This window comes from Argiope bruennichi, chromosome 3 (assembly GCF_947563725.1).
Source record: "Argiope bruennichi chromosome 3, qqArgBrue1.1, whole genome shotgun sequence".
Lineage (NCBI taxonomy): Eukaryota > Metazoa > Arthropoda > Arachnida > Araneae > Araneidae > Argiope > Argiope bruennichi.
In genome coordinates this window covers 78,982,892-78,997,544 of record NC_079153.1, presented here as the reverse complement: position 1 = coordinate 78,997,544, position 14,653 = coordinate 78,982,892, and the positions used below count along the sequence as shown (strand labels likewise).

The window sequence follows — 14,653 nt, the reverse complement described above, 5'->3', positions numbered from 1 at the left end:
AGATCGACAGACGGTTCATTTCTAGACAAATATAATCAAATCTACATTTTAGATGCTAAATCTAAGTATCAGATTTTTTCTTTTTCATTTCTAGCTGTTGTGTTCATCTATACTCGGAACAGTTCGGCAGACAGACTTTTTGCGGATGGATTTCTTCAAAATTTTTTTTAGAAACGGCTTTTTTGGTACAGATGTGGCATACTAAATTTCATTTCCCCTGTTAAAAGTGTTATAGAGTTACCGTATTTCATAGAAAGACATAATTCCAAAAATACGTTTTTTGGAATCAGAGAGTTCTGACATGTAGAGATTCGTCAAAAAGTTTTAAAATTTTTGGGCTATTACAATACTTCCTTTTTGTGTACTACATATAAAGTAAAATTGATAAATAAAAACTAAATTGAAATCTATAAAATATGGTTGGCTTTGAAATTTGGAAAGGGAAAGGGGTTCTGAAGCTTCTATTATCTATCTTATATATCCCTATATGGTTTGATGCGGCTTCATCACAACTGAAGAAGTTTGTCACGCATTGTCCTCAAGGAGACAAAAGAAATACAGATATTAAGGAATTACGAATTCTAAATTTTGTTCTAATATTCTCAATGCTTTATAAGAATTTAAAATGCAAAAGGCATGAGCCAATTGCAATTCTTTTTTTTTTAACTGTATAGCAACAATTATTATCTAATATATAATAAAGAATTTTTGTTTGTGCGCTGCTGTACCGTTCATTCGATTGCGATAAAATTTTGCTTTGAACCTAGAAAATTCATGTTTTTCACTTGGCCAGTTGCACGTTGGATGCTCACGAGTCGAACAGCCACGACATTTATTTGTTTTTGCTGAAGATGGAAAAACAAGAAAATTTTGTCTACTCTAAAGTATGCTTGAACAATGATGCCAAAAACATAGAATAAATATTATTTATACTTCTCCTTTACATATCATTCCATTTCATTGAATGTATTTATTGTCGATAAGAAAATAAATCTATACTTATAATAAAGCTCAATGTGTGTGTGTGTGTGTGTGTGTGTGTGTGTGTGTTGGCCAGACCTACAGGCCAGACCGTTTGACATACAGCTACCAAATTTGGTACATGTATATCTTGGAGGTTGGGAATGTGCACCTGGGGTTTCTTTTTTCGAATTTTTAATTAGAATTTTAATTATTAATTAAAAACTAACTTTCCCGCCAAAAAAATCTTCCATTTTCCCCACCGCCAACTTTTCCGCCAAAAAAATCTTCCATTATCCCCAGCGCCAAACGAGAAAGGCTTCAGTTTTTTTTCTCCCAACAGTAATGAGGCTAGGGTTAAAATTTTTCGGCGGATTATTTCAATCGGTTCTGTTTATTTTCTTAATGTTTGATGCATTTAAAATTAAACATTGTTAATGAATCAATCTTTCAGATTCATTCTGAAGTACTTTTGAATTAAAATAAAACAGAATAAAGGAAATTAAAAATTTCTAATCCGCATAGCGTTACCCCAACTGGCGTAGAAAAAATCACGTATTTGCGTTACGTAACCGGCGAAGAAAATTCACGCATGCGCATTCTGTTCTGATTGTTGCCATGACAACGTTATGAATGGATGATTTAAATTATTTTTGGGTTAGTTGCATGCTTTTGTAAGTAAATTGTATTTATGTTAGTTATATATTTTTATATATGCTTATAGTTTTAAGTACATCGTTTTTTAAGTAGTTTTTTTAAAACATGTTTTCAACCGTTTATTTTAAACGATTCGTTTTATTTTCTTAGTGTTTGATGCATTTAAATTTAAACATTGTTAATTAATCGATCTGCTCATAATGAATCTAAGAAAATTTTGCTGACCAACTCTTGAGATATTACATAAATTTAAAAAGATATTCTTTAGTGCCCATAAAGTTTAAACGCTGAGTGACTCTATTTTCAGTAATCAGATTATAAAAAAATGCTTTGTTTCAGTAAAAAATATTATTATATTAATTGAAGATAAATTCTTTCCACTTTAATTTAAAGCATAAATTCTACGGGTGCTAACAGAAAATGAGAGAGATACATATTACGTTATGACTGAAGGCCTTTATAATATTATGAATGAATTATATGATAATCAAAATTTGAAGTTTTAAAATATTTTGATGAAGAAGCTATTAAAGTAGAAATTGCATAAAATATTTAATTATTACAATTTTAACGAACATTAAGATTGGCGAACCGGCTGGTCGCCAAAGGCGGCTAGTATAACAATAAAACAAGGTAGCTATTTCAAATTCCAAACGATACTTCCAAACTTATTTCTTCTGCTGCCAGGTACTAGCTAGCATAATATAATAAAAGAAATGAGGAACGATTTTTTTTTTAAAGTGAACAAAACAAAACATTTTAAAATTTTGTATAATTTTATTTTGAAATCGCTGAGTGGAAAAAGAAAGTAAACTTTACAAAAAGAACATATTTTTGAAGGGGGAAAAAAAAAGTAATTGATCATTTTCTTTTTATCTTTCTTTAATGAATATATTATTAAAATGTTTTGCTATATATATATAAAAGAAAACAGGAAAGAAAACCATCATTGGATGAAAGTAAAGATTTATTCTTATATTTCAACATTAATTTTACGTATTTTTAAAATGGCGGCGCCATTGCCAAATCCGAAAACGGAAAGAAAAACTCAAATTATTGTTTATTTATGCATCTCGCCTCTGTGCAGAGAGCACGGCACGAAATTCCACTGTAATGATGTTTAAAGAATCAATTTGGCGGTAAATAAAAATGAAATCAAATAAAAAGAATATGTTTTCAGGTGCGCTTCAGGTTGCGTAATTGCCCTTTTTGGCGAACCCGGTCACGTAGCTTTGGAAAGAATTCCAACCGTCTCCCGTCGGTCATTTCGAAACTTGAGAATATTAATCACCTGTTTTTTAACACTTTCCAACAATCCGGTTGCAAATGACCGGCCGCCACAGCTGGGCATAAACACCTTTTTTTTTCCCCTCTGTTGCCCACCTCTTATCGCCCAGATGACCCGTGGTTGTTGTTCGCCCGAATTTTTTGAGTTTAGAATGACAGTGAACGATGTGTTATCAAGATTTCGGAATGCGTTTTGGATTTTACCTGTGACGTCTTTGGTTTCCCAGAATATTGTGACGGACGCGGAATGCCGAAGCATAGCGTGTCACAAGTGCGAACCAAAGAAAGGCCTTATTTAAATATGAATTGTAGGGCACATCTGACATTCGTTACCACATCATTAACGTTTATGCATTAACTCCAAGAAAGCATTAAAGTATTAATACCATATTTCCCCGAAAATAAGATCTAATGGAAAAACTAGTTTAAGAGTGGCTTTATTTTAAGTGATCTGACGTCCTGGATTTTTCGGAACAGTCTGGTTTTTTTAAATTTATTCTCAAGGATTGGAAGACATCCCGATATCGAATAAAATATGCAGAATTGTTTAGTTTTATTTTTATTATCTGGTATGCGAAATATAGAGAAAGTATTAATATCATTAAAAAAAAAATTCGAAATCGAAATTTTGATGAATCCTTTTTGACACTTCCTTGAATTCCAAAAATGCATTTTTGGCATTCTGTCTATATGACTGAACGTCTGTCTGTTCACAGACGGACAGTTTTTTTAAAACCACTTTGAAATATAAGAATGGAATTTAGTATACGGATAATGAACCAAATTTATAATCACATTTTGAACAAATTCCATACAGAGCAAATCCTTCTGCCGTTCGATTGCAAGTGAAATCGATAATTACAAAATATAAAGAGCTAGATAAATGAAATTTGGTTCACAGATTTCGTATGTAAATAGTAGATTCTTATCAAATTTTTAACCAAATCTTGACCATCTGTTGTTTTGTACTTTCGCATACTTATAAATGCAATAAGTAAAATCAATGAAATTCGACATGTGAACTTAAGACTACAATTGCAGTTCGGTGCCAAATTTTGTTTTCAATCAGTCGGGGAAGAAGCGTTCAAAATGCATATTCACACGATAGATTCACTAAAAGTGCTAGATTCCTGACGAATATCTATATTTCGTTAATAAAGTTCGCCAAGGCCATGCAAAATGTTTTAGGCCTTACTCGAGGCCAAAAATTTTATGCAGGAGGAGGAGGAGGAAGTGGAGATAAGAATTTTATTGGAGGATATGCAAGAAAGTTTCGGAAAGAACGATTCTCGCTGATTTCTGTTCAAATAGTTAGAATATTTTTTTAATGATTAACTTTATTCAATTCTTAAAATTCGCTTTCACTAAGTAATTTAGTTTAATACCGTAATTTCTTAAAACAATATTAACCTTTATGTTCATCTTGTATAATATACCATACATACAACTTTATAAAAATATACTACCACTATAAAATAATTTTTAAACTTACTTTTATTAAAAGATTTTTATTACACGATTTTTTTGATGTTTTTTATAGCGTAAAGAAGCTACCTATATACATTTTTTTTTTTTTTGCTTTTCTTCAAAAAAGCAATCTTGCCACGATAAGGGTTAAATTTCATGTAACTAAGGCTATTTTTAAGCTAAATGCTAAAATAACTCTATTCCCCGACGCAGTTTGGACAATTACTGATTTCTTCATACTGTCTCTACTTCTGTCTTAAATAATTTGTACCGAGAACTGTCAATTTAATTCGCATATTACAACAAATGATGAACATAATGAATTGTAAAATATGGATTTCTACAAGGTTTCTGTAAATTGTTTCAATAATTGAAAAAATAATTTATTTTATTTTGAATTGTAACAATTATTTATTTTATTTTGAATCATGATCCCGAATCTTTTTGTGTTTTCTTAAGTTCTTACCATAGCATCATCTTTTGTTTTGCTTTTTAAACAATACATTTTTAATCATTTTATATTTAAGCTACTTGATGACATATGCTTGCAGATTACATATTTAATATTGTAAATCCAATTTTGACATGCGCATAGGCTAAAAGAAGAGACTTTTGGAATAAACTTTATTTTTTTTTTAATACGAGACCCATTATTTATACACGTGGATAAAGTTGTAACGTGTTCCGTCGCATCTGAAGACAAAAGCAGATTGAAAGCAATTTTTCTCTGAGTGGCTTTACTATGAGATTTTGTTACGGATTTCTTTGACACTTATAGACTTAGGAAAAGGAATTTTAGGTATCTTTGAAAGAAATTCATAAGTGATAGAGATTTTTACACCTTCGCTCGGATCGTGAGAAATTGCAATAATCATCAGTTTTCTGGGGTGTGTATAACTTATATGTAAGAAGCAAAAATATTTACTATTTTTTAAATTTAGTCCATTCATTAATTTTTTAGGGGAGGGGGTAGAAGGGCATTAAAAAGTGTTATTAGTAAAAAATAAAATGATTCCTGGTATTGAATTCAAAAATAAGATAAATTTGGGATATTTTTCAAACCTGGACTAAGACTCAAAAATTTGAAATATATAATCATTTACTCTAAACGGAATTTATGAATCTACCATGGTCATAATGATTTTTCTGCTACTTACAAGCCATTGAGATAAGTATTTTTGTTCATCAGTTTCAAAAATTTCAATAATTTCAAACTTGTCAATAATTTACAATACATTTTCGAAACCTTACTTGATATCTAGCTACTAACTTCGTGTTTATGTATAAGTTATCCAAGCTAGAGTTTAAGGGACCTCATTTTCTTGTTCCCCCTACCTCCAAAAATTGTTCTTATGAAGAAGTGTCACATATACTAAACGTACTACGTAAATGGTCTTAATTTAGGACCTCATCAAATCTAAATTCGTCATTATGAGAAACAAAATAATTTCATTGAACAAGAAACAATATTGCATTTTAGAAGCATACTCTTACATATTTTTCCATGTTTAAATTCGTTTTATCAATGTTTAAAGCCCAAAAATTTAATTTGAGTCAGAAAATTTAAAAAAAAAAATTATTTTCCCATTTGCTTACAAATCGTACACTAGTTCTTATAAATTTATGCAAACTGAAAAATTTACTTTGAAAAATAAAACACGAGGAAACTTTCTTTAAATTTATTTCAATTATAATAAAAATGTTTTTGAGGCATATGATATTATTGTCAATTGATATACCCCTTTAAACAATAGAAATTCATCGAAAAGGCACTATTTATGTATATTATTAAGTACAAATTTATTTTATAATAATAAATCACTTTGTGAATCAACGTCAAAAATAACCGGAAAACTAGACGTAGTTGTTCAAATATTTTTAGCCATGTATCTCTAATCTATACAGCATTATTCAAAAATCAAAAATCCATCAGGGAGAGTGGTCTCTTCAAAACTTTCTCACATACTCTTCAATAAAAGTCTTATCCCTCCCCCCTCCCCCTCCCGGCATAAAATTGTGCATCTTGGGTTGTCTGCGAAAGCCTTGCATGTCATTGACGGACATACAAGGACGAATATACATTTTAGTGTCTTTTTTTTTTGGCTGGTTACAAATAAAATTTGACATGGAGTGGCAATTGTATTTACAAAATCCCATACGGAATTTCATTGATTTGAGTCATTGCCTTTATGAGTTTACGTGCATACAAAACTACTAATCGATGAATGGTCATCTCTTACACAAATTTGGTTCAAAATTTGATGAGCATTTGCATTTTAAATGCCAAGTCTGCATATTAAATTTCATTTATCTAGCACTTTCCGTTTTGTAGTTAACATTTTCGCTTGTATTCGGACAGTTGGATATGCAGGACTTTCACTGAAAAGTTAGCACTGAAAATATGATAGAAATCTTCAAATTTAGTCATCAGTAAATATTCGAAAATTCATCATTTAGCTCACAACATTTCTGAATTCACAGACAGACATAAAATCAATAATATACTTTTCGTGCTGAAGAAAGGGTGAAACGCAGAGGTTCATCGTTCGAATTTTTTGACGGTTACAATACTTCATCTATATTTCGTATACGAGCAAGTAAAAACAGACAACTGCGAATGTTAGCCTTGAAAATAAAACTACCCATTCAAAACATCTATGATGTTGATATTTAAACTTGTGACCAGCCTGTGTCTTTCTGCAGCTGAAATAATTTATTCCATCCTTTGATTTTTGCCTGACGTCGCGCACCCGCACTGCGTCCCTTCTAATAAAATATTCCATTTTGAGCAGTGGTCGTGATTCATTATACAGTGGCAGCTTGTTATTTTATGCGCACGTGCAAGCTTTGAAACAGGAAACACAAAATATAAATGCATGCACCACCACTAGTGAGAAGAAAAAGAACCGATTTTTTTCCCTAAACTTCAACTTCGACCTCAGCCACGTGCGTTTACAAAATCGTGACGCAATCATGCGTGCATGGCGAGGGCCCGATAAATTCCTGGCATTTCAGAGGATTAATGGGATATTGAGCTACTGCAGGTGTGAATAAAAGAACACCTTCTTGATATTTTTTATCCTACTTTTTACGTAATTATTTTAATTTTATCTTCATTAGAACGTTCAAATTATCAAGAGATTTTCAATTACAGTAAAAACCTCTTTAGTACATCGTTCCGACTGATTTATTATTATTAATTTTAATGCTATAAAAATTTTTATAGCATATAATGTTTCTCTTATTTTTAACATATCAACCTCTCCTTATACAGTTGAAATAAAAATTGTTTTATTTTTTTAATTTCTTCTCTGTAGAAATTTATGCTAAAGGGCGTAAGAGCAGAGTTTTATGTTAAGTAGGTAGTCAGAGTTAGATTTATGCATTTTGTGGTCCTAAACCGTGCATATTATGAGGCCTCTTTTAATAAGTCAATTCAGTTTAAAAATTATCACATTTTTTTTAATTAAACATTTTAATTATTTATTTTTGTCATTTTTTTTAAAAATTTGAAATTGAATATCTTATTATTTAGTTATTTATTTAATACGGCTTATATCTGCTAGGTATCCATATATGAGCGTAATATTATTTAAGGTGGCGTTTGGTTGTATAAATCTAATATATAAAAATGAATTTTTGTTTGTTCGTATTTTATACACGGTCGTACCGTTCATCCGATTGTGATAAATTTTTTTCAACTTATTGCTAGCACTTGCGTAAAGGTTATAGGCATAATGCAATTATTATATTATATTTATATCTAGTGCATAAAAATGAATTTTTGTTTGTTCGTATTTTATGCGCTGCCGTACGGTTCATTCGATTGTGGTAAAACTTTGCTAACTTATTGCTTGAACTTGAGCATAGGTTTATAGGCATAATACAATTATTATATCTAATATTGAACCTAGAAAATCCATGTCTCTCACATGGCCAATTGTATGTTGAATGCTCATGAGTTGTACAGCCAAGATCTTTATTGTTTTGTTTCTAAAGACGGAAAAACAAAAAAAAATATTATCTGCCCTAAAGCACTTGAAAAATAAAGTTAAAAAACAGGAATAAATATTATTTATACTTCTCCTTTATATATCATTAAATATCAATGAATGCATTCATTGCCGATAAGAAAATAAATATCATTCCTTCTATCATTCCTAATTAAACAAGACAGCCATTACAAATTTCAAAGGTTATTTCCAAAATTATTTCTTCTGCGGCATCAACGCGCCGTGTACCAGCTAATATATAATAAATAATAAACGGAAGAAAAAAATAAGGATCTCATCATTTATACTTGACTACGTCATAATAATAATATTTTATAAGGAATAAAATTAGCATTTTTTTTTTCAAATTTATTTATAAACTAGACGAATAATACCGTTTTAAATAACCTGTCTGCAGCCAATTTTTAGCCAAGCGGTTCTAGGCGGCTGTTTAAGTTGTATAGTCAAAAATACACCTCTAAAAGTAGTTTTGGTTAGGATAGTTTATAGATAGTTAAAAAAAATAAGGGGGGGGGAGTTGTTACAATGAGCAGATAGATATTAGTACAGATACTATAGCTAATTTAGTTTAGTTAATATTTCATTTATTTTAATAATCAACTAGCGAACTCTTCTGGGATGGATCTCATGATTTTGGACAATAGTCAGATGACGTAAGCATCACTTTAGTCGACATCCTCTCCTCAACACTTTCATCCCACATCAGTTAGTGGATGTTTGACCTTAATATCAGATATTGCATTCACCTACCTTATATAATGTAATTTTGTAAATAGTATCAAAATTATATATGTAATTTTAAATTTTTTTAGCTAAAATAAAAATAAAATGTCTTGGGGACAGCATCTGGATGAGACAGACGTAACTGGATGTTCGTAGAAATGGAATATGGGTTGTGGGTTCCCGTAGGGGTGCTTTTCTGCGTATTCCCATTAACTGCAAACCGCTAATTAAATTTAGTGCAATCAGAATATTGTGGTGATAAAAAAACCCGTCTTCGATTCCTCGCTTGTTTGTTGGAATATTGACTGCGTGAATTAAATCTTATTTTCAGTAGTTATTATTTACCATGTATTAAGTATCAGGCATTTAATTTAGTTATTGCATTATGCGTTTTAATAGCTTTCTTTACACCTGTTCTTTTTATAGTATATATAATTTTTCCTAATGGAATCAAATCCCATCATATCATGGTACTATTAAAAACTTAAATAGTAAGGTAAGATAATCTGTTTTAAATTGCTCGTTGTCTCTTACGTTTATTTAATTTCATTTTCTGATTTTTTTTTCATATATACGGTGCAGTTAATTAGCATAATCCAGCTTTCATACCATCCAGTATTTGAAAAAAATCGCGATTAAATATTTGATGAAATAATGAAAAATATTTCAATTTCATTGTTACAATGAAATTTACTTCTGAAAATTATATTAAAAATGTGCCATAGATATATTACTTAAAAGATATGTGCCATAGATATATTACTTAAAAGATATGTGCCATAGATATATTACTTAAAAGATATGTGCCATAGATATATTACTTAAAAGATATGTGCCATAGTTATATTACTTAAAAGATATGTGCCTTAGGTATATTACTTAAAAAAAATCGTCAAAATTCAGAAAAACATAATACAACAACCAAATTGGCATAGGGTAAAAATCAATTCTGAAAAAAAAAATATTGGGAATTAGCCCAAGAAGAAGCCAAAATCTCTCTTGATTTTTTTTTAATAAATTAAGATTTTAACAAACTTTCTAATTGCATGCTCCCACCTTTCAAAGTACTATACCGATTCCCAGTTTGGTTACTCTAGATTGAACAGCCATCCTATAGAGTGCCAATACATACATTTTCTTCTAAAATTAGTAGAGCTGACCATGAACTGACTCCATCATGAGTCGCGGCCAGTATATGAAGAAATTAAATTCGATCTTTTTATTTGGCGCCTAATTAGCCAATATTACTAAACTCCGGGAAATTTTCATTTATCAACTGATATTTAGATCTAAACTACAATTTCTTTTGTAATGTCTGAGATTAAGTCTGAAATAAAGTCAGCAAAAGATTTTTGAAATGCTGAAAATTTTGAAAAAATACGTATTTTTGGATTCTGTAACGTTAACAAGCATAAAAATTTAACAAAGCTACGTTGGTTCTAAATATTTCACTTAATTTCATTTCTTTTCATTTATCATATTCATTTGAATACAATATTTTATGAATTGTTTCATACTTCATTTATATTTAAGACATATATGTGCATTTGTGGTGGTAAAAAAAAAAAAAAATTCCTACGACAGACGAAACGGGAAGATTGCTTAATTGTTGAAAAAGCTTTCGAGTGAAAAAGTACCAAAAGCTCTGATTTATGAACTATATGAATATTTGGCGATAATTTTACTATGAAATTAATTATTTTGCTATCATAGAGATGATTATCAACGAATCATTTGTCTATTTCGAGAAAAGAGTAAACTCTCATATATTTTCAAAAGCAACAAAAAATATGCAAAGTTCAATATTTATGGTTTATACAAATAAAATGTGTTTATTTTTTGCTTATAAATCTCACTTTTATGAGCAAATTCCAGCAAGAAGACGCATTGTGAATCCAGTATGATGACGCAATGTGCTTAATTATTACTTAGCGAATTTTTTATGCATCACCTTGATTAATATTTTACATTCAAAAACTTATCTTCTTCGCTATATTATTAAGGAAATCATAGTAACCTTAAATATGATAAAGTAAGGTGCAAAATGTAAATTTTAATTGAAATGATTTTATAGAACATAAAATTATATATTTGGGTTATTATTTCAAAAGAAGCTGCTCAACCTTATGACATTTATTTCATTTTCGTCTGCAATTAAAAAACAACAACATCAATCAAAACTGAGTACACGATGCGTTTCAATAAAACAAGGGACAAAATATTTGCTCATACTTACTGAGCAAAGACTGATTAATAAAGTAATCTTCTGCCGAACATATTAGAAGATTTTTTTAAATGTTTGTTGACATCTGTTCACATTTATTTATATGATTTTTACTTCCAACTGGCAATTGTTTCCAGGTTATTCATCCATTGTTTGCTTTCACTGCAATAGCATAATCAATGTTGAAAAACAACATTTACGAATACATATTGAAGGGAAGATACCATCCGGAGATCCTTAATTGATGCTGTTGTCCATAGAACAAGTGTCTAAATTTCTTAGTGCTGAATTCGGTTTTCTTTGGAGCTTGATGTTATTTTCGACGGCAAGTATTCATTTATACTTCATGGAGCCATTCTTCTTCTAACAAAAGCAATTATTTAAGAGAGCAAGAATTTAATTCAAATATTAAAAAATTGTCCAATAATCACTACTTTTAGTAATTTTTTTTTTGATCACAAATATAATTCTTTCATTTCTTTGAAAAATGTAACTATTAATGTAAAAATGTAGTAAATGAAAAATGCAAAATTGTTTGTAATTTAATAGAAATGTTTTAAAGAATTTAAAACATAATTATTTGCATTAGTCAACAACATAAATGGAAATTAAAGATTTTCACGTAAATAATATATTTTATATAAATATATAATTTTATTTATAAAAAAGGAAGAATATTGCATGAAGTTAAGCTCCTGTTGCTTAGACTATCAGAATCATGTGACAATCAAGATCATATGACAATCATGTGATATAACTTCTTGCGAAAGCAAACCAAAATTTTTTAGTCGAGAAATTCATTTTATGAAATATTTTTGAATTCGTTCCTACGAAGAAATAAAGCATAAATAAATTTTATTCTATAGGTGATTTTCTTAATTTCAAATCTATTATATTCTTGCATTACTTATTATGTTTTTATTTAGTTTATTATATTTAATATTCTCTTTTATTTAATATTCTTTAAATACTTTTGTCTATATTTTCCGAAGCAATTCATTATCGTTTTAAAAACTTTTTTTTCTGTTTTGAATTGTATCAGTTTGGAATCTCCCTGTTTAACATATTTGTATTTTCAATTGCTCATCCATTACAAAAATGACAATATTATTTTGAAAAAAAAATTTTACTTTGCGAGGAGCAGGTGTAAAGCATACGGATTTGATCTTTACACTTATTATTTCATCGCTCAAAATTCTTTTACATTGATAATGATTGATTGATATTTAATAATAAATATTAAATAGGATACATATTGAAATCGATTCAGTTCGGTATGTTTTAGCTTGTTCTGAACTTAACGGATGGAATCAATCATGGAACAAATATATCTTTACGTGTGTTGTTCTTCCTTTTTTTCCTATATCTAAATTCCACCTTACTTTATCAGTGTTAAGATCAACTTTACTAAAGCTAACCAAACATACAATCTAACTTTATCATTGCTAAAGTTAGAATTCTATTATTTGAATGAGTGAGAATCATCTGCACTACTTACTTCAATAGTCAGTCTACTAGAATAAAGGGGGAAAATTAAAAAAGTATTTGCAATGCTTCTGACTTTTTCTTTCTAAAATGCTGGAAATAACAACAATTTTGTGATTCAGTAATATTTTTTTTTAAGAATTCAGTGATTGTTGGTCCATTGCTTGTTAACATTTATGAATAAAAATATTACTCTTTTTTGGTATTATTTATGTCAAAATTAAATACACTGTTTTTATAAGTATTTTAATCGATTTGTGAGGCTTCCAGATTTAATTGAGGTTTGATGGTTGCATTTCAACCACAAAAAATCTTAAAATTCAAACTCAAACGATTGTCTCATTTTTACTTCTTGCCTTCAGCAAATTTGCTTAATTTAATTTTTGATTTAGAATAGATGCAATTGCTTCGGCATTTATTATAGGAGAATAAATTGAATCTGAATGAAAAGGACTTAATAGTTTTGACTTAGTCAATGTAGGCAATATAAATATTTGGATTAACCTCCCTTTACAACGTTGCAAATTTTATATCAAATTTTGGATTAATCTCCCATTATAAAGATGAAAATTTTATATCAAAATCTTGGATTGATCTCCTGTTATAATGTTGCAAATTTTATATCAAATTTCTGATTAATCTCCCATGATAACGATGAAAATTTTATATCAAAATCTTGGATTTTACCGAATGTTTTTCTCATTGTGCAAAAATTCGTATTTCGAAACATTCTGCTCTTTTATAAGGTTGGTCAAGAAAAGGGGTGTTCTAATGAAGGATCGCTTCCATTACTATTATTTTTCCAAATGTATTTATCTCATATTTGTGAAATTTCTGATTTGATGTGGACCAGAAATTATTTTATCAGTGTTTATCATAATAAGATAACTAGGTGGAAGTGAAATTGGAATAGTCGTTTTGACTTACAGTCAGTTTAGATGATATCAAGATTCTAACGAGTGTCTCGTTACAGGATCATGAAAATGTCCCTCAACAACCGAATCTTGATCACAGCGAAAGTTTCTTTCAGCTTGTAAAAGTTCGTATTTCCAAACATTCGTCTCTTCAATTACATCCGTCGAGAAAAGAGATGTTCTAATTTAAGATTCGCTGTCGGAATTCTCTCAGCGAGGAAGGAATGACAGGCGACAAGTGCTTCTGCGGAAGTAACAGTTCTTTCTCTTCGGAATTATTTCCATCGGAGACCATTTTTAAATCCTGTCGTTGCCAAACGACACTTCAGAAAAAACATCAAGAAAACAAACGGAGATGGATGGCGAAAACATTCGTTTAGACTGCGAGTTTCGCATGTGCTTGTGACAGACGGAGCTCAGCAATATGGTAACAGGTTTAGGAAGAGATGCTTTAAAATCCACTATTTTTAGATATCGTTTGCGCAAAAGAGGGATTGAGTTAATTGCGTCGGAAGAGAACACCTGTCCGGATTCGTTCTGTTTTGAGTGACAAAGCGGCTTTCAGACGATTCATCACGTTTTCTTTTCAGCGGCGGAATATTTCAATTGGAGATGAGCTGCTCTTGCCTTCTGTTGGTCGTACATTTTTGAATAAAAAAAATTGGGTTTATGGGAATGGCAGAAGTTCCAAGCATATACATATTTTATCTTTCAGTGCGTATTTTTTAAGGTAGGAAAATAAGTTTCCTCTAATATAGTTTTTTTTTTTTTGATTGAATTATAAAAAATCTTGAAACCGATCGCAGATTGTAATCGGTTTCAAGTGAAATGTTTTATTTGCACCAACAGTTATTTATATTATAATCAAAAATGAACTGTAACTTAAAAAATGAACTGTAGGAGAGTTTATTGAAGCAGTAAAT

The 14,653-nt window shown here is 29.8% G+C and overlaps 1 protein-coding gene across 1 annotated transcript in view; it reads right to left on the bottom strand.

The window, feature by feature from the left end:
* LOC129962714 (dimethyladenosine transferase 1, mitochondrial-like) overlaps nucleotides 1-14,102 on the bottom strand; it is a 66,833-nt gene extending 52,731 nt beyond the window's left edge. The window contains exon 1 of the mRNA XM_056076651.1: nucleotides 13,744-14,102. The gene's annotated coding sequence lies outside the window, so the exon portion shown is untranslated. The remainder of the gene's footprint in view (nucleotides 1-13,743) is intronic.
* Between the last annotated feature and the right edge of the window lie 551 nt (nucleotides 14,103-14,653).